This window comes from Oncorhynchus gorbuscha, linkage group LG25, assembly GCF_021184085.1.
Source record: "Oncorhynchus gorbuscha isolate QuinsamMale2020 ecotype Even-year linkage group LG25, OgorEven_v1.0, whole genome shotgun sequence".
NCBI lineage: Eukaryota > Metazoa > Chordata > Actinopteri > Salmoniformes > Salmonidae > Oncorhynchus > Oncorhynchus gorbuscha.
In genome coordinates this window covers 30,531,990-30,551,467 of record NC_060197.1, presented here as the reverse complement: position 1 = coordinate 30,551,467, position 19,478 = coordinate 30,531,990, and the positions used below count along the sequence as shown (strand labels likewise).

The 19,478-nt window shown below is 46.0% G+C and overlaps 1 pseudogene; it reads right to left on the bottom strand.

Moving 5' to 3' along the window:
• LOC124014121 overlaps nucleotides 1–19,478 on the bottom strand; it is a 39,080-nt pseudogene that overhangs the window by 3,175 nt on the left and 16,427 nt on the right.

Below are 19,478 nucleotides of genomic sequence, written 5' to 3'. Positions count from 1 at the left end.
TAAATCTTCGCGATAGAACTGTGATGAGGCATATATCTGGGGAAGGGTAGAAAACAATTTCATTTATTTGTCATTTTTAAAGTTTTTTTTTTTACCCCTTTTTCTCCCCAATTTCGTGGTATCCAATTGGCATTAACAGTCTTACATCTCAGCTGCAACTCCCACAAGGACTCGTGAGAGAAGAAGGCCGAGAGCCGTGCGTCCTCCGAGACACGACCCAACCAAGCCGCACTGCTTCATGACACAATGCCCACTTAACCTGGAAGCCAACCACACCAATGTGTCGGAGGAAACACCGTACACCTGGCGACCTTGTCAGCATGCATGCGCCCGGCACACCACAGGAGTCGCTAGAGCGGGATTGGACAAGGACATCCCTGCCGGCCAAACCCTCCCCTAACTCGGACGACGCTGGGCCAATTGTGCGCTGTCCCATGGGTCTCCCGGTCACGGCCGGCTGCGACAGAGCCTGGAGTCGAACCAGGATCTCTAGTAGTACAGCTAGCAACTGCGATGGTATTTCTAGAGTGTTTAAAGTTTCCAAGAGCATGTCATCTCCATCATTAGGAAATTGAAAAAAATTAGAAATATGGAGGTGACCAAGAACCCAATGACCACTCTGACACAACTACAGAGTTCCTTGGATGAAATGGGAGAACCTGCCAGAAGGACAACAGTCTCTACAGCATTTCACCAATCTGGGCTTTATGGGAGAGTGGCCAGACGGAAGCCACTCCTGAAAAGAAAGAACATATGACAGCACGCCTGGAGTTTGCAAAAAGGCACGTGAGACTCTTGAGAGCACAAGAAATGAGATTCTGTGGTCTGATGAGACAAAAATGTAACTCTTTGACCTGAATGCAAAGTGCTATGTCTGCAGAAAACCTCTCATCACCCTTCTTACACCATCCCTACTGTGAAGCATGGTGGTGGCAGCATCATGCTATGGGGATGCTTTTCAGCAGCAGGGACTGAGAGACTGGTAAGCATAGAGGGAACAATGAATGGAGCCAAATACAGGCAAATCCTTAATGAGAACCTTCTTCAGAGTGCAAACGACCTTAGACTGGGATGAAGATTTATGTCCCAACAGGACAATAACCCAAGCATACAGCCAAAGCAACACTTGAATGGCTTCAGAACAAGAATTGAAAAGTCATTGAGTGGCCTAGCCTAAGCCCAGACTTGAATCCCATTGAAAATCTGTGGGAAAAACTTGAAGATTGCTGTTCACTGCTGCTCCCCATCTACTTTAACAGAGCTTGATCAAATCTGCACAGAAGAATGGGAGATATCCCCAAATCCAGATGTGCAAAGCTGATACAGACCTACCCAAGATGACTCAAAGCTGTAATCGTCACCAAATGTGCTTCTACAAAGTATTCACTTGTTGCATTTAATTTTCAAGAAACTTGCAAAAATGTTTTTGTTTTTTTAAAGCAAACTTTTTTTTATTTAATCCATTTTGAATTCAGGCTGTAACACAACAAAATGTGGATTACGTCAAGGTGTATGAATACTTTCTGAAGGCACTGTATGTGTGTAAAATAATCTCACCTTCAGGTCGTACTCCTGGCGAGTGTCTAGCGTATCGCTACGCAGGTCCTGCTTGAGTTCTATATCGTCTTTAAAGGGCTGAGAGGAGGGAGAGAAGGACACAGAAGAGGGCAGAATCTAAACCATCAAACAATGAAAAAACAACAAAGGAGGGGAGGAATCCAACATAAGGAGGGACCGAATAATAAAAAAGAAAAAAAGAAGAGGGAAGGAAGAGAAAGTGACAGATCGTATTTTAAGTTGAAAAGGGTCATCTTTAAGTGTTAAAAATTATTTTGAAAAGATAGAACAGCATAAGTTGATATGACAGAAATGTTAGTGGTTAGTGTTAGTGGTTAGTTGTAAAGTAATAGCGTCAGAGTTGAGGCGTCGTTGGAATTATTGAAAAAACACTTTAGTGATCGCCTGATGGGAAACTTGGGTAACATAAACCAAAGGAAGCAAAGTTCAAGGCAACCTGCTGTAGCGTTGTGATGGCGACTCACCGAGTACATGGCCTTGACCATGCGTGATGCCGTGGAAACGCTGCCGGAGTCCTCCTCCAGACTATGGGTCTCCTTGTTTATTGTCTCTACCTTGATGTCTGGCTTACCCAGCGTGACCCCACGACGACCTGGAAGCACAACACGACAGCACAGCACACAGTTGAATACTGCTGGATATATGTCAGGGTATATTGATTTGGATACAGTATGTGTATGTACTTTATATGTTTAAGTGTATGTATGTAAGTGTAAACATGTGAATAATATATTGCATTCTGAGGAAGTTCAAGTGTATACTGTATGATGTTTTCAATGCATCCGTATCTGAAATATTATTTGTATGTGTTTTCTACTGTATTTTACAGGTGTATGTGTTTGCTACTGTATTTTACAGGTGTATGTGATTGCTACTGTATTTTACTGGTGTATGTGATTGCTACTGTATTTTATAGGTGTATGTGATTGCTACGGTATTTTACAGGTGTATGTGATTGCTACTGTATTTTACAGGTGTATACATTTGATATTTCCTAGATGGAGTTATCACTTACTGCCTTTGCGCTGTCGGTAGAAGATGAGCACCAGGACTAGTAAACACAGAAACAGCAGGATTGTGCAGCCAACAGTCCCTCCTGCTATTATACCCACTGGTACCTCCTCTGAGAGGGGGAATAGAGAGAGAGAGAGAGAGAGAGAGAGAGAGAGAGAGAGAGAGAGAGAGAGAGAAATAGAGAAATGGAGAGAGAGAGAGAAATAGAGAGAGAGAAGAAGAAGGATAGAGGGAGAGAGGTTAATGCAATAGGGTTCAGTTAGCTGTTTATACAACATGCGATTCAGCTAAAACATTATAATAGAGCACACATGAATACATGCTGGTTATTGTTTTTGAGGAGGGATGTCTGGTTGCATCAAGTTACGATGATTAATATTTTTTTCAGCTTTTATTTAACTAGGCAAGTCAGTTAAGAACAAATTCTTATTTTCAATGACGGCCTAGGAACAGTGGATTAACTGCCTGTTCAGGGGCAGAACGACAGATTTGTACCTTGTCATTTCAGGGATTTGAACTTGCAACCTTCCGGTTACTAGTCAAAGGTTCTAACCACTAGGCTACCCTGCCGCCTCAATATAATGCTACTGAATATAACGGTGTTGTTGCTGTCCATCTCTGGGCATACCGGTCTCTTCCAGGGTGATGATCATGGTCCCGGGTCCGAAGGAGTTCCAGGCGGTACAGTTGTAGGTGGACAAGAAGTCAGCCTCCATGACGTTGTTGATGGTGAGGGTGGAGAGGACAGCCCCTCCCTCAGACAGAGGTTTACTCTGCTCCACCGTGTACCTCTCCAACAGAGTCCCCTTCTCCTTCTCCCACACGTTCTCCTTCCACGCCCACACCTGAAACACAGGCAGGCAAACAGGCGCACATTAACACACACCCACATACCATACTGCATGTGCTCTGACACACACATGCATTATGTACAAACACATATAAGCATAGATGTGCATATGCACATATGGAGGAATATACACACAGGGGTGGACTTAGTGATTTGAAGGGTAGAGCCCCCTCCCCCCTGAGCCCCCCCCCCCCCCCCCCCCCCCCCCATGTCTATTAAACAAAATCATGGCGACTGAACGAGGAGCTGTTCAGAGCTGGCTCTTTCAGGTGAACGAAGCTGAATGAAAAGGCTAACTGAAAAGACTTGAAATACCCTTCAATAGTAAAGGTCTTTGCATCACCTTGTAGAACAGGGGTGGGCAATCATTTTGTCTTGAGCGCCACATCGGGGTTTCAAAATTAAACGGAGAGCCGTACAGATTTGTTTTCTGAACGATTTGTTCATCAAAAGGAATTAGCAGGCCAGAAAAGGGACCGTTTTTAAAATAAATATAGGCCATAGGTCCATTATAATCTCTATATACTTTATATCTGGTTTTAGGTAGTTAGGGATGCACTGATGTGGCAATTCTGGGACAATATCTATACATTTGGTGATTGTATGGCCTTCTTAACCAATCAAGCACAGATACAAACTGCAATCAAGTTTCTATGTTCATGAAGCTAATAAGAAAAGATGTCAAATCACTCAAACATGGGAAAGGTGTAACCATTTTCATTGGCATCACAAAGTGAGTGAAATGGATCAGAAAGATATTGGAAAGACGCACGTTGTTTTGCAATTGCGGTTCTGTCACAGTCCCTTCCGACATGTCCTGCGCAGCTTGGGAGTGGCGTAGAGGGAAACAGAACGAGTCGAAGCTTTCAGGAATGGGATCATACTAGCTTATAGATCTAACAGTTTAAAAGCTAGGGCAAAATTCAGAGGAAGAAAAAAGGAATCCGCTCCGTTTGTCACAACCAGAGATGGCCACAGCCTCTAAAATAGCGCACATCGGATGAGGACCTCAAGCCAAAGAAGAAGAAGGCAAGACAACAGAGATATTATGTATTATTAAACAAAGCGAAGGCAAGTTCTGCCACTGTGTACACATATGTACTGTGTACACAAAGACACACACACTAAAGTAAACAAATGAGCACATACATTCCAAAACATTCACACACACTTACAACGCCCACATTATGAGATTCACACACGACCAGCGGCAACTGTTCCAAGCAGCTAAATCGCTCTAATCCTGGACTTTAGAGTTACATGCGGTGGTTTTAGAGTTGGTAAGAATCTTACACACTTCCTCCACTTCCAAGCCACTAAAAGCTATTATTCACACTGAAGCATGAGAGACCATTTGAAATTGCACAAGGCCACGTGTTCCCGTAATCTACCATTCATTCTGAAAAACGAGGAACCTCGGGCAGAGGAATTTGCAGGGACAACTGTGCCTGTCCTTCATATTTTATAACTATTTTTCTGTCCCTGCATTAGAGACGCGCCCTGGTGCGTCAGAGAGAATTAAACTCACAAGGTTTAGAGAGGAGAGGGGGGCGAGACCAACTGCACGCTGACTGCATCCAAAGTGGCATCCTATTCCCTATACAGTGGTACACTATGTACACCATATGGTACACTATGTAGGGACTAGGGTACCATTTCAGACACAGACATCTGTCTGAGTGCATCCGGACCAGAGAGACAAGTGGAGTGAAGGCGATAGAAGTGTCCCCAACTAGACACATTGGGTTTGTTGACATGGTGGGTCTCAGGACAATTCCGAAGGATTTTGACGGCCGTCACATGACATAAAAGCTGCGAGAGTGTTGACTATGTCAGTCCCACGATGACGATTATGTACAGGTGGTAATGTGTAATGGTAATGTAGAAGCTTGCAGTAGAGTTTGTACAGTATCCACTGTCCACTTACTATCTTGTCCGGTGGAGGTGTGCTGGCGATGTAGCACTTGACCTCTCCTCTCTCCCCCCTCACTGCATACTGAACAGGCTCACTGGAGATGATGGGGGGACCTGGATAGAAAGAGAGAGAGAAAGTGTGGGGAGTGGATATTCCATATTAGAAACTGGGTGGTTCGAGACCTGAATGCTGATTGGCTGTCAGCTGTGATATATCAGACCACAGGTATGACAAAACACTTGTTTTTACTGGTCTAATTACATTGGTAACCAGTATATGTACATTATGTACATGTTCCTTATCCCCTTACACCCTTACACTGTGTATAAGACAGTAGTTTTGGAATTGTTAGTTAGATTACTTGTTGGTTATCACTGCATTGTCGGAACTAGAAGCACAAGCATTTCGCTACACTCGCATTAACGTCTGCTAACCATGTGTATGTGACAAATACAATTTGATTTGATTTATATAATAGCAATAAGGCACCTCTGGGTTTGTGGTATATGGCCAAATATACCACAGCTAAGGGCTGTGTCCAGGTGCTCTGTGCATAAGAACAGCCCTTAGCCATGGTATATTGGCCATATACCACACCCCTCTCCAGGCCTTACGGCTTAATAGTACTTATTATCTTTGAACCCTTTGAAGAACCCTTTTGGGTTCCATGTGGAACCCTTTTTTTCTGAAAGGGCACTGTTGTGCGTGACCTTTGGTGTTACGTACCGTTGACAGTGAGAGTGACCTCTGTCTCTCCCACTCCGATCCTGGGGACGATGGCCTTACACACGTACTGCCCAGCGTCCGCCTGGCTCACTGACTTCAGGAACAGCTGGTTGTTATTACTAAGGACCTGTAAGGGATGGAGAGATAGAGGGAATCAGGGACAAGCAGAGAGAGAGAGAGATGAACAAAAGAAAAGGGGAGTGCGATGATGTGGCCTGACATCATTCTACTTTCCTTCAGGGGCAAAATATGATAAAAGAGGAAGACTTGAGGAAGAAGAAATGAGAGATAAAAACGCAGGTTGGCATTTATTGGGATGACTCACGTACTGGAGGCAGCTCTGCAGAGTGGTTACTAGCTGGCACAGCCACAAAGTCAAACCTAACCCTAACCTTAACTACACTGCTAACCGTAATACCTAACCCTAGTCTTGTGTTGCCATACCTACAAAATCACATTGTTGACAATTATTGTCAAACAGTTTTGTTACATTTCAGTCTTCTGTGATGTACAGTATCTCAAGTGGAATATTGGTATGCAAACTCAAAATTGAATACACTTCAACTCTATATCTGACATGATACAGGTGGCTCCTTTTTTAAAAGCCCATAACCCTGTGTGAGGTGTATACTTTTGTTTCAACGTAGATTTGTTTAAGACTACCAAGAATCATCCCTCTGTGTGACCCTGATTTAGCCCACTGCAATAAAAGGTTCATCATATTATCAAAATCCTGCTATAAAGAGGGGTTCTTTCTCTAATGTGTCTCTGTTTCTGTGTTGTATACTCAAATGAACATTTCCTTTTTGTCTAGTCGAAAGCTCTCCAATCTGTTTTATTTGATTGTCACTCTCTCAGTATATCAGCTATGTGAATCCACTTGGCAGCTTATCACATGGCAGGCATCACCAACATAGACCTACAGTATGATGTTCTTTTGTTTCTTTCATTTTAGCAATGTTGCTTGCAAATTGATTGCAGTTTTCCCCCATGGATAGACAGTACATGGTGGCTCTATGTATCACTGACCCTGCATAAGCTAGCGACTGGGCTAACTTTTTAGGTCAACAATATGCTGTTTTTATGAACATTTTGCTGGCTTTATAATCGTCAGAGAAGTTAGTTATATCTAGGTAGCTTACAAGGTTAGCTGACTTTTCCAAAAAACGAACCTCGTTGTGGCTAGCTACGTCTTGTCCCTTTATGCTAGCCTTTACAGACACATATCACTTCAGAAACTTCAAAATAAAAAACATGGATATGGTCAGTGTTGTAGACAATTTCTCCCCTTTTGCTGCAGCTTTAGCTCATCTCAAAATATAACATTGAAATGCTGTGAAAACCAGAGTGCTGCATACATTCTAAAATGTTTTGTCCTCACGCACTGTTGCCCCTACCGCACTAATCCAGGGGGCACCTTTGGAGCTCCGCCCAAACAAGGCATTTGATTGGTATGGCGTGTTGCGCGGCGTCACTGATTTACACCGGGTTCTGACACCGCTTTTGCTGATTTCCTCCATGGAACTTCCCCAGGCTTCCCCCTAGCTCGATTGTCCATTGTTTGTAATCTATGTATGCTTGTGTTCCCTCATGTGCTTTATGTATTGATTTGTTGTTAATAAAAAAATATTTTAAAATAAATAAATAAATAAATATATATATTTTTTAAACTTCCCCAGGCTTCCCGCCCAGGCTCCCTATTTAGGGAAGCTTGTTTCGGGACGAACCTAGCCTAACCTTAACTTTAAAGCAAAACCAAAAAAGCGCATTTTCCCCCCATGAATTTTACGATATAGACATTTTTTACTTTGCAGCTGGCCCATCTTGCGGAAATTGCTCAGTTCTGCCTCCAAGGCAAGATTCATGACAATAAACGTCAACCTGCGCGAAAAAACAGGCAGAGGTGAAGAAGGACGGGATAAAATAGAGAGGGGGACTATAAAAAGATAGAAAGAGATTAGGATGGGAGAGAGAAATGGACACTGAAGGAATGAAAAATATAATAAAATAGAGACAGAAAAGTGAAGAAGTGAGAGAGAGAGACCGATGGAGGAGAGAAGGGGGGGAATCAGGAAAAAGCCAAGAGAAAGAGAGAGATGAACAGAGCAGAACAGAACATAAATAATAGAGAGACAAAGGATAGAAGAGAGAGAGACGATAAAGATACAGACAGCAAAAGAAGGGTGGAAAGTGGGGCCTCCTGAGTGGCGCAGCGGCCCAAGGCACTGCATGACCGCGAGTCCCATAATGAGGCAGGGGGGTGGCTTTACTTGGCTCATCGTGCTATAGCGACTCCTTGTGGGGGGCCGGGCACCTGCAGGCTGACTTCAATCAGCAGTTGAACAGTGTTTTCTCCGAACACATTGTTAAGGCTGGCTTCTGGGTTAAGCGGGCAGGTGTTAGGAGCACGGTTTGGAGGGTCATGTTTCGGAGGACGCATGACTCCACCTTTGCGTGTCTCCCAAGCCCGTTGGAGTGTTGCAGCGATGAGACAAAATTGCAATTTAATATCACAAAATTGGGGAGAAAAAGGAGTTAGAGAGCGAGCTGGTTCTCACCATGTTGGAGCCCTTCTTCGTCCAGGTGAGGGTGAGAGGAGGGTTGCCAGCCCATTTGCAGTTCAGAGTGACATCAGAGTCTATGTCCACGGTCACTGGCCTAGGCTCCACTATCAGGATAGGACCAACTGGAAAGAGAGAGAGAGAGAACATTCGCCTTTACTTAACCAAGTCGGCTAAGATAACAAATTCAAATACAATACAAAACCGACTTGCTACAGGGAGAAAGCGAGAGATCAAGAGAGAGAGGGTATAGATGATTAGGTTTAGGAGATAGGGGTACAGTATGAGGGGAGATTGAGATCGAGTCAGGGGTGAAAGTAGATGTCATTTCTTAACGGTAAGGACATCCTGTGTGTGCACGCGCTTAATCATGGAATTACATATAGAATCCCTATTAATTCAACAGGATCTCTGTGTGCCGAGTCGTAAAGGTTTGTCATGTCACATTCAAAATGTATTAGCTTTTGTTGTGGCATAAACACAACCAGTCATGATGTTTTCATCTGATTGTCAAACGATCACTTCAAAGGGCTCCTTTAGTGGGCTCCTTTAGTGGGCTCCTTTACTAGTCTACCTGCGCAAGTTCACCCACTCGCAACACATTTCCAGTCTTCAAACAGTGGTGAATGGAAAGAGACATCTTTTTTTAACGTAAAACACCACAAAGAGTAATGACATTTTGCCAATTGTCATTAATCCAGAATTGATGCATCCACTGCTGTCCGCCCGCCGTCTCGATGTCGGCCATTCATCTCTGCCTTGGCAAAACGTCAGTGTTCTCGTTGAACCACATCGCATTTAGGAGCGTAGGCTATACCACTCGTTTTCAAGTCCATTCGCTCATTTTTTATGTCTCTGACATGCGGTAGCCTAAAGATAAATAATGGTGTAATAGCCTACAGTTTCCTTGAAATGTTACCGACACGGCGTACCCCCACTATTTATTTTGCCGGGACGCCGTACCGGACCGCACCACATTACTTTCACCCCTGACAGAGTATTTGCCAGCCATGGCGGTTCAGAGACTCACAGTGCACATCGACCAGGATGCTGACGTTGGTTTTACCCACAGCATTGAACACGGAGCAGGACACAGGCTCTGTGAAGAAGGAGTGGTCCGCCTTGGTGGTGAACACACTCTCTCTGGCCCCCTGCAGGATCACTCCACCCTTAGCCCACCTGAGAAAGAACACACATGAATGTATGAATAAACATGCACTGCCAGAGCTGTGGGTTCGATCCCCGCATTGGCCAAACACTTTGCTCACAAGGAAAAACACACGAAACCCAGATAAACACAACGATCCAGATAGATTCATGCACGGCTAGAGAGGCAGGTGGACATATAGACAGAAAGATCAACAGATCTATAGAAGTCGACGGAGGTATACAGTACATACATGTATCCCATGATAGGAGGGTTGGCGGAGGCGGCGCAGGTGAAGGTGACTCTGTCCCCCTCTAAGACGGAGCGGGGCTCGATGGACAGGGTCACCATGGGGTGGTCTGGGGGAGAGGGCAGGGAATCTCTAAGTCACTCCGATACATCAGCGAATAAGCAAATTATAAAGAGAAGGAGGGAGTGGTGGGGAGCAGAGAGAGCCGACGGAAAAAGAGAGAACCCCCTCAAGGTTCCTGGGCAGTGATCTAAGTGTACTTCCTGGTTGTCACTAGACACCGTTGTCCTTAAATAAGTTCAGATATTCAGTCGTACAGTAAATAGTGAATATGTGTCAAGCTAAAGGGATGGTTGTGAACAAGTCGCTGCGGTGTACATTGAGGGTGACTTACGGTGTACGTTGAGGGTGACGGTGGTGTGTTTCCCAGTGGGGACAGCCAGGTTGCTGGCCACACAGCTGTAGTTCCTCCCTGTGTCTGTGTCCACTGGGTGGATGGGCAGGAAGCTGTGGGTCGTCACCCTCTTCCTGTCTGGGAGCACCTCCTGATGGAGAGAGAAGAGAGAAGAGAGAAGAAGAAGGAAGACAAGACAGCCAATAGAAGGATGAGAAAGAGTATAGGTGAAACATGATTGAGTGTGTGTCTGTGTTTGTGTTGTAATACAAGGTGCATGTGTGTGTAGATGCATTTTTAATTGACTCACGGTGGTGCTGACTGCTCCGTCTACGGGGAGCCCGTCTTTTTGCCACTCTATCATGGCAGGAGGCTTGGCCCCACGGGACACACAACTCAGGTTATAGTGGTCGCCTGCATTCAACAACACCTCAGGGGCCCCGTCGATCACTGGGTCATCTGGAGGGACTGGACACCGGGCAGGGGGGTTACGCGCGCACGCACGCACGAACGCACGCACACACACACTAACACACACACACACGCATACATGGAGGTACATACACACACACATTTGCTGTATCTTACTGAGGACAGTGAGTTTGGCTCTTCTAGAACGTAGCGCAGCGTCTGGGGCCTGACACTCGTACAGGGAGTCATCAGACAGCTCAGCTGAGATAATCTCCAGGTTATACTGGCCCAGCTCCTGCACCCGCATCACACGGTACCTCGGCCAGGCTGGGGGAAGGGGGGGAGAGAGAGAGAGTCAGACATGTAGGGACAACCAGTGGAGGCTGGTTGAATGATAAATGGGAGGGAAAGGCTTGTTTGGAATGTATTGGATGTAATAATAGCTAACCAAAAGCACCTGTACATAATCCCTAATGCAAATGCACACAACCATGCACATATTTACATCTCTCTCTGTCTGTCGCTCTCTCTTTCTCACTCGCTCTCTCGCTGTCTTTCACAGTTCCAGTGGTGCCATACATTCTCCCCAGTAGATGGCAGCCATGCTCTCTTTCTTCAGCCAGGGAAGAAATGCATGCATTTATGACAATGACATTTTAGAGGACTCCAAACGGACAGAAATGCTGGTGCAGATTTCATGTCCTCTCTCCTTACCATAAATTCCATCTGAATCTCTCTGTCACTGTAGCATGTACTGTAGACTTCAAATGAGCTTTCTCTCCCTAACCTTGTGTGTCCTTGTACGTGGCATTGCATGTGTGTCTGTGCGTTGTCTATGGGTGTATTAGCATGTGAAATGTCAAACGAGCGAAAGCGTATGAAAGGGAGAGATAAAGGAAGAGGGAGAGAGAGCAAGGGTAAGAGGGTCTGCTAAATGACTAAAATGGAGAAGGAGCGAGGGAGCGAAGCAGGGAGAGAGCGAGTGAGGGAGCGAGGGAGAGAGGCAGGGTGCGGGCGAGAGAGCGAGGGAGAGAGGCAGGGAGAGGGCGGGAGAGCGAGGGAGAGAGGCAGGGAGAGGGCGAGAGAGGGAGCGAGGGAGAGAGGCAAGGAGAGGGCGAGAGAGCGAGGGAGAGAGGCAGGGTGCGGGCGAGAGAGGGAGCGAGGGAGAGAGGAAGGGAGAGGGCGAGAGAGCGAGGGAGAGAGGCAGGGTGCGGGCGAGAGAGCGAGGGAGAGAGGCAGGGAGAGCGCGAGAGAGCGAGGGAGGGAGAGAGGCAGGGAGAGGGCGAGAGAGCGAGGGAGAGAGGCAGGGAGAGGGCGAGAGAGCGAGGGAGAGAGGCAGGGAGAGGGCGAGAGAGCGAGGGAGAGAGTCAGGGAGAGGGCGAGAGAGCGAGGGAGAGAGGCAGGGAGAGAGGCAGGGAGAGGGCGAGAGAGCGAGGGAGAGAGGCAGGGAGAGGGAGCGTGTGTATAAGGGAACCAGTGTTCATTCACATGTTTCTATTTAAAAGCTTTGGCTTGAAGCACTGAACCATTACAGTAACAATGTGATTAAAAGAGACGGAGAGAGAGAGAGAGAGAGAGAGAGAGAGAGGGGGGAATGGTGAGGGGACAGACGAACAGGACGAGGGGAGAAAGCAGCAGAGGAAAGGAGGGAGGGAGGGAGAGAAAGAATGAGAGAGGGTTTGAGAGAGAGCAGAGGCAAAGAGAGAGGAGAGTGTGAAGGAGAGGAAGAGAGCGGCAGAGGGGGGAGAGAGGGAGGGAGAATGATAGAGGGGTTGAGCATGAACAGAGGAGAGAGGGAGAGAGAGGGAGGAACAGGCAATCAAGCAGGGAGAGAAAGCTGCAAAGAAAGAGAGAGGAAAGAGGGCAGAAGTGTGGCATGAAAGATAGAATAACAAGCCTTTATTGTACAAGTAGGAGAGAGAGAATATGAAATAAAATAAAATGTTATTGGTCACATACACATATTTAGCAGATGTGCTTGTGAAATACTCGTGTTCCTAGCTCCAACAGTGCAGTAGTATCACATTCACAACAATGCACATAAATCTAAAAGTAAAATCTAAATGGAATTACGAAATATAGAAATATTAAGACAAGCAATGTCGGGGTCCAGATTTTAAATATACAGTATATATATATATATATATATATATATATATATATATATATATATATATATATATATATATATATATATATATATATATATATATATGAACAAAGTATACATGCAACAATTTCACCAATTTTACTGAGTTACAGTTCATTTAAGAAAATCAGTCAATTAAAATAAATTCATTAGATTTCACATGACTGGGCAGGGACGCAGCCATGGGTGGGCCTGGGAGGGCATATGCCCACCCGCTTGGGAGCCAGGTCCACCCACTGGGGAGCCAGGAGGGTATTATGGTGTTGAAGGCTGAGCTTTAGTCAATGGACAGCGTTCTTACATAGGTATTCGTCTTGTCCAGATGGGATAGGGCAGTGTGCAGTGTGATGGCGATTGCATCATCCGTGGATCTATTGGGGAGGTATGCATATCGAAGTGGGTCTAGGATGTCGAGTAACGTGGAGGTGATATAATCCTTAACTAGTCTCTCAAAGTTCTTCATGACAGAAGTGTCATTTATAGTCATTTAATTCAGTTACCTTTGCTTTCTTGGGTACAGGGACAATGGTGGACATCTTGAAGCAAGATGAGGACTGGGATAGGGAGAGATTGAATACGTCCGTAAACACTCCAGCCAGCTGGTCTGCGCATGCTCTGAGTACGCGGCTAGAGATGCAGTCCTGGACGGCAGCATTGCGAGGGTTAACACGCTTAAATGTCTGACTCACGTCAGAGAATGAGAGCTCACAGTCCTTGGGAGAGGCCCTTGTTGGAGGCACTGTAATATCCTCAAAGCGGGCGAAGAAGATGTTAAGCTTGTCCGGAAGCCAGACTTCTGTGTCCGGGACGTGGCTGGTTTTCCCTTTATAATCCGTGATTGTCTGGAGTCCTTGCCACATACTGTACGTCTCTTGACTGAGCCTTTGAATGACTTTGTCTCTGTACTGATGTTTTGCCTGTTTGATTACCTTACAGAGGGCATAACTAGACTGTTTGTATTCGATCACATTCCCAGTCACCTTGCCGTGGTTAAATGTGGTGGTTTGCGCTTTCAGTTTTGAACGAATGCTGCCATCTATCCACATTTTGGGGTTTGGATAGGTTTTAATCGTCACAGTGGGAACAAAATCCCCTATACACTTCCTGATGAACTCAGTCACTGTGTCAGTGCATACGTCAATGTTATTCTCAGAGGCAACCCGAAACACATCCTAGTCCGCGTGATCAAAACAGTCTTGAAGCATGGATTCTGATTGGTCAGACCAGCGCTGAATAGACCTTAGCATGGATACTTCCTGTTTGAGTTTCTGCTTATAGGAAGGGAGAAGCAAAAATGGAGTCGTGCTCTGATTTGCCGAAGGAAGGGTGGGGGAGCGCCTTGTAGCTATCTCGGAAGGGAGAGTAACAATGGTTGAGAGTTTTTGAAGTGTGAGTACTGCAGGCGATGTGTTGATAGAACTTCGGTAGTGCTTTCCTTAGATTTGCTTTAGTCCCAAGCTATAATAAATACAGCCTCATATTGGCCATTTCCAATTTGCACAAGGTCCAGTGTAGTTCCCTGAGAGCCATCGGGGTATCGTCTTAAGGTGGAATATACACGGCTGTGACGCTAACCAAAGAAAATTCTCTAGGGAGGTAATGGGGTCGACATTTGATTGTGAGGTAGTTCTATGTTATGTGAACAAAAGGATTTGAGTTCCTGTACGTTACCAAAATCACACCATGAGTAGTTAATTTGTATAATACAGATATATAGGTATAGAGAGAGATGGATAGATAGAGAGAGCGCCAGGACCACACATACAAATTCCATCTAGACACTGTTGCCCGAAAGCACACAAAAAACTATACATACCTCGGCCTAAACATCAGCAACACAGGTAATTCCACAAAGCTGTGAACGATCTGAGAGACAAGGCAAGAAGGGCCTTCTTTGCCATCAAAAAAGGAACATAAAATTCGACATCCCAATTAGGATCTGGCAAGAAATACTTGAATCAGTTATAGAACCCATTGCCCTTTATGGTTGTGAGGTCTGGGGTCCGCTCACCAGCCAAGAATCCACAAAATGGGACAAACACAAAATTTTAAATCAACATGCAGAATTCTGCAAAAACATCCTCTGTGCACATCAAAGAATGCATGCAGAGCAGAATTAAGTCGACACCCGCTAATTATCAAAATCCAGAAAAGAGTCATTAAATTCTACAACCACCAAAAAGGAAGAGATTCCAAAACCTTCCATAACAAAGTCATCACCTACTATACATAGAGATAAACCTAAGAGATGAACCCTAAGCAAGCTGGACCTGGGACTCTGTTCACAAACACAAACAGACCCCACAGAGCCCCAGGATAGCAACACGATTAGACCCAACCAAATCACCAGAAAACAAAAAGATAATTACTTGACACATCAGAAAGAATTAACCAAAAACTAAGCAAACTGGAATGCTATTTGGCCCTAAACAGAGAGTACACAGTGTCCGAATACCTGACCACCGTGACTGTCCCAAAATTAAGGAAAGCTTAGACAATGTACAGACTCAGTGAGCATAGCCTTGCTATTGAGAAAGGCCACCATAGGCAGACCTGGCTCTCAAGAGAAGACAGGCTATGTGCACACTGCCCACAAAATGAGGTGGAAACTGAGCTGCACTTCCTAACCTCCTGCCAAATGTATGACCATATTAGAGACACATATTTCCCTCAGATTACACAGACCCACAAAGATTTCAAAAACAAATCCACTTTTGATAAACTCCCATATATATTTGGTGAAATACCAGAGTGTGCAATCACAGCAGCAATATTTGTGACCTGTTGCCACAAGAAAAGGGCAACCAGTGAAGAACAAACACCATTGTAAATACAACCCATATTTATATTTATTTATTTTCCCTTTTGTACTTTAACTATTTGCACATCGTTACAACACTGTACATATGTTTCTGATGCCAATAAAGCCCTTGAAATTGAATTGAGAGCCTGATATTGAAAGACATAGATAGACTGAAAGACACAGACACAGAGAGACAGACACAGAGAGAAAAACACAGAGACAGACACAGAGACATACACAAAGAGAGACATACACAAAGAGAGACAAACACAGAGAGACAGACACAGAGAGACAGACACAGAGAGACAGACAAAGAGAGACAGACACAGAGAGACAAACACAGAGACATACACAAAGAGACAGACACAGAGACATACACAGAGAGACAGACACAGAGAGACAGACACAGAGAGAAAAACACAGAGACATACACAAAGAGACAGACACAGAGACATACACAGAGACAGACACAGGGAAACAGACACAGAGAGAAAAACACAGAGACAGACACAGAGACATACACAGAGAGACAGACACAGAGAGACAGACACAGAGAGACAGACACAGGGAAACAGACACAGAGAGACAGACACAGAGAGACAGACACAGGGAGACAGACAAAGAGAGACAGACACAGAGAGACAAACACAGAGAGACAAAAATAGAGGCTTTTTCAGGAAGGCAACTATAGACTGGGTCTCGGGTGTTGGGTTTCGGGTGTTGTTTTGACTTGGGAGGTGTTAGAGTTGTACTAGTCTCACCCCTGAGGTCCTCTCCGATGCCCAGGGCCAGTCCATCCTTGGTCCACTGCACAATGCCTGAGTAGTTAAACACAACACAGGACAGAATCACCCTCTGGCCCCGCACAACCGACTGGTCCGCTGGCTCCTGGGAGAAACGCGCTGTCCACACTAGGGTAGGAGAAGGAGGGAGCGGGAGAGAGAGGCAGAGAGAGGGAGAGAGAGAGAGAGTGAGAGGGAGAGAGAGAGAGAAAAAAAGAGAAGAGTGCATAAACATGGTTACAAACATCATGTGTTAATGTTACATACACAGCTGTGTTGTTGTTACAGTATATACATACAGCGTCATTATACACAAACTGAGAATTAATATATAAATTGTAGAAGCCAAAGAGGAGTATTTCACTCATTGGAGTTTTTGTGGTAATATGAGACAGCCTACAAGCTAAATTCTTCTTAATCTACAATGATCTACAATTTCAGATGGTGTGTTTGATATCGTCTCTCTTTCTCCTTCAACAGAAGACAGAGATAACAAGTTGGAGATGTAGAGGGAGTGCATTAAGAAAAAGAAAGATGGAAAGGGATTGAGGGAAAAGTGAGAAAAATAATTGAACAATGGAGGGAGAGAGATAGGTTGTGAGACTTGAGCTGAGTCAGGAGGAAAAGAGAGGGGAAAGAGAGGAGAAGAGAGGAGAAGGGAGGAGAAGGGGGGAGAAGAGAGGAGAAGAGAGGAGAAGGGAGTAGAAGAGAGGAGAGGGGAAAGAGAGGAGAAGAGAGAAGGGAGGAGAAGAGAGGAGAAGAAAGGGGAAGGGAGGAGAAAAGAGGGGAAAGAGAGGGGGAAAGAGAGGAGAAGAGAGGAGAAGGGAGGAGAAGAGAGGAGACGAGAGGGGAAAGAGAGGAGAAGGGAGGAGAAGAGAGGGGAAAGAGAGGGGGAAAGAGAGGAGAAAGAGGGGAGAAGAGAGGAGAGGGGAAATACAGGGGAAAGAGAGGGGAAAGAGAGGAGAAGAGAGGGGAAAGAGAGGGGAAGAGAGGCGAAGGGAGGAGAAGAGAGGAGAAGAGAGGGGAAAGAGAGGAGAAGGGAGGAGAAGAGAGGGTAAAGAGAGGGGAAAGAGAGGGGAAAGAGAGGAGAAGAGAGGGGAAAGAGAGGAGAAGAGAGGGTAAAGAGAGGAGAAGGGAGGAGAAGAGAGGGGAAAGAGAGGGGAAAGAGAGGAGTAGGGTGGAGAAGAGAGGGGAAAGAGAGGGGAAAGAGAGGAGAAGAGAGGGGAAAGAGAGGGGAAAGAGAGGAGAAGAGAGGCGAAGGGAGGAGAAGAGAGGGGAAAGAGAGGGGAAAGAGAGGGGAAAGAGAGGAGAAGAGAGGGGAAAGAGAGGGGGAAAGAGAGGAGAAGAGAGGAGAAGATAGGAGAGGGGAAAGAGAGGAGAAGAGAGGGGAAAGAGAGGGTAAAGAGAGGAGAAGGGAGGAGAAGAGAGGGGAAAGAGAGGGGAAAGAGAGGAGTAGGGAGGAGAAGAGAGGGGAAAGAGAGGAGAAGGGAGGAGAAGAGAGGAGAAGAGTGGGGAAAGAGAGGAGAAGAGAGGGGAAAGAGAGGGGAAAGAGAGGAGAAGGGAGGAGAAGATAGGAGAGGGGAATGACAGGGGAAAGAGAGGGGAAAGAGAGGAGAAGAGAGGGGAAAGAGAGGGTAAAGAGAGGAGAAGGGAGGAGAAGAGAGTTGAAAGAGAGGGGAAAGAGAGGAGTAGGGAGGAGAAGAGAGGGGAAAGAGAGGAGAAGAGAGGGGAAAGAGAGGAGAAGAGAGGCGAAGGGAGGAGAAGAGAGGAGAAGAGAGGGGAAAGAGAGGGGAAAGAGAGGAGAAGAGAGGGGAAAGAGAGGAGAAGAGAGGAGAAGAGAGGAGAAGAGTGGGGAAAGAGAGGAGAAGAGAGGGGAAAGAGAGAGGAAATAGAGGAGAAGGGAGGAGAAGAGAGGGGAAAGAGAGGAGTAGGGAGGAGAATAGAGGGGAAAGAGAGGAGAAGGGAGGAGAAGAGAGGAGAAGAGTGGGGAAAGAGAGGAGAAGAGAGGGGAAAGAGAGAGGAAAGAGAGGAGAAGGGAGGAGAAGAGAGGGGAAAGAGAGGAGAATGGAGGAGAAGAGAGGGGAAAGAGAGGAGAAGAGAGGCGAAGGGAGGAGAAGAGAGGAGAAGAGAGGGTAAAGAGAGGAGAAGGGAGGAGAAGAGAGGGGAAAGAGAGGGGAAAGAGAGGCGAAGGGAGGAGAAGAGAGGGGAAAGAGAGGGGAAAGAGAGGGGAAAGAGAGGAGAAGAGAGGGGAAAGAGAGGGGGAAAGAGAGGAGAAGAGAGGAGAAGATAGGAGAGGGGAAAGACAGGGGAAAGAGAGGAGAAGAGAGGGGAAAGAGAGGGTAAAGAGAGGAGAAGGGAGGAGAAGAGAGGGGAAAGAGAGGGGAAAGAGAGGAGTAGGGAGGAGAAGAGAGGGGAAAGAGAGGAGAAGGGAGGAGAAGAGAGGAGAAGAGTGGGGAAAGAGAGGAGAAGAGAGGGAAAAGAGAGGGGAAAGGGAGGAGAAGAGAGGGGAAAGAGAGGGTAAAGAGAGGAGAAGGGAGGAGAAGAGAGGGGAAAGAGAGGGGAAAGAGAGGAGTAGGGAGGAAAAGAGAGGGGAAAGAGAGGAGAAGAGAGGGGAAAGAGAGGAGAAGAGAGGCGAAGGGAGGAGAAGAGAGGAGAAGAGAGGGGAAAGAGAGGAGAAGAGAGGAGAAGATAGGAGAGGGGAAAGAGAGAGGAAAGAGAGGAGAAGCGAGGAGAAGAGAGGGGAAAGAGAGGAGAATGGAGGAGAAGAGAGGGGAAAGAGAGGAGAAGGGAGGAGAAGGGAGGAGAAGAGAGGGGAAAGAGAGGAGAAGGGAGGAGAAGGGAGGAGAAGAGAGGGGAAAGAGAGGAGAAGGGAGGAGAAGAGAGCTTCCCTTTTCTTAA